The 1,749-nt window shown below is 37.2% G+C and overlaps 1 protein-coding gene across 2 annotated transcripts in view; it reads left to right on the forward strand.

Moving 5' to 3' along the window:
- CNOT6 (CCR4-NOT transcription complex subunit 6) overlaps positions 1 to 1,749 on the forward strand; it is a 109,675-nt gene that overhangs the window by 102,081 nt on the left and 5,845 nt on the right. The window lies entirely within an intron of this gene.

Raw genomic sequence — 1,749 nt, forward strand, 5'->3', positions numbered from 1 at the left:
TGTTCCACCTCCATCCAGGTTAATACAAATGCTGCAAAATCTCCATTTTTTTAATGACTGAATAGTATTCCATGGTGTACATATACCACAGCTTGCCAATCCATTCCTGGGTTGAGGAGCATTTAGGCTGTTCCCACATTTTAGCAATTATAAATTGAGCTACAATAAACAGTTCTAGTACAAGTGTCTTTATAATAAAAGTTTGGGGTTTTTTTCCTTCTGGATAGATGCCCAGTAATGGGATTGCAGGGTCAAACAGGAGGTCTAGGTTGAATTCTTTGAGGGTTCTTCATACTTCCTTCCAAAAAGGTTGTATTAGTTTGCAGTCCCACCAGCAGTGTAAATGTGTTCCTTTCTCTCCATATCCACGCCAGCATCTGCAGTTTTGAGATTTTGTGATATGGGCCATTCTTGCTGGCATTAGATGATATCTCAGGGTGGTTTAATTTGCATTTCTCTAATAATTAGGGATGAGGAGCATTTTCTCATATCTTTGCTAGCCATTCATCTGTCTTCTTTAGAGAAGGTTCTATTCATCTCTCTTACCCATTGATGTATGGGATTGTTGGCTTTTTTCATGTGGATTAATTTAAGTTCTCTATAGATCCTAGTTATCAAGCTTTTGTCTGATTCAAAATATGCAAATATCCTTTCCCATTGTGTAGGTTGTCTTATTTGCTTTGGTTGTGTCTCCTTGGCTATACAGAAGCTTTTCAGTTTAATTAAATCCCATTTGTTTATTGATTTTGTTGTTGCACTTGCTGTGGTAGTCTTATCCATAAAGTCTTTCCCCAGGCCAATATCTTCTAGTGTTTTTCCTATGCTTTCTTTGAGGATTTTTATCATTTCATTCCTTAAATTTAAGTCCTTTATCCATCTTGAATCAATTTTTGCAAGTGAAGAAAGGTACGAGTACAGTTTCAGTCTTTTTTACACGTGGATTTTCAGTTCTTCCAGCACCATTTATTGAGTAGGGAGTCTTTCCCCCAGTGTATGTTCTTGTTTGGTTTATCGAAGATTAGGTGGTTGTAAGTTGTTGGTTTCATTTCCTAGTTTTAGAATTGCCCATATTCTAAAATGGTACATTTTAGTCTTAATCTTGGGATTTTATGCCAAGTAAATAATTTAGCCTGAGCAGAAGCCTACATAGTAAGATGTTGACTGTGGTGTTATCTTTAATTGTTTTTGTTTTTGTTTTTTATTCTGTTGCCCAGACTAGAGTGCTGTGGCTTCAGCCTAGATCACAGCAACCTCAAACTCCTGGGATCAAGTGATCCTCCTGCTTCAGCCTCCCCAGTAACTGGGACTACAGGTGCCCACTCCAATGTCCAGCTGATTTTTTCTATTCTTGGTAGAGGTCTTACTTTTGCTCAGGTTGATCTCAAACTCCTGAGCTCAAGCAATCTTTTTATCTTGGCCTCCCAGGGTGCTAAGATTGGCAGTGTGAGCCACCCTGCCTGTCTTTAACTCTTAAAAAGTGAAAACAACCTGAATGTTAGAAAATAAGGAATTAGTTCAGCAAATATTGTACACCAGTCCTGCTATATTATGCAACCATTAAGGAAGGATAATTGACAAGGTAGATATGTTCACATGGTACAATATTAAAGGAAAGAAAATATGAAATACTCAGTATACTATGATTATATTTAAAGACAGATTTGGACAAGTTCAGACAAATGTATAAAAGCAAAACATTTTAGAAAGTAGGAATGTGTTTGGTTTAAAACTATTTGCTGGCTCGGCGCC

The sequence above is a fragment of the Otolemur garnettii genome, unplaced genomic scaffold (assembly GCF_000181295.1).
Source record: "Otolemur garnettii isolate 467f Iridium unplaced genomic scaffold, OtoGar3 scaffold00146, whole genome shotgun sequence".
Classification (NCBI taxonomy): domain Eukaryota; kingdom Metazoa; phylum Chordata; class Mammalia; order Primates; family Galagidae; genus Otolemur; species Otolemur garnettii.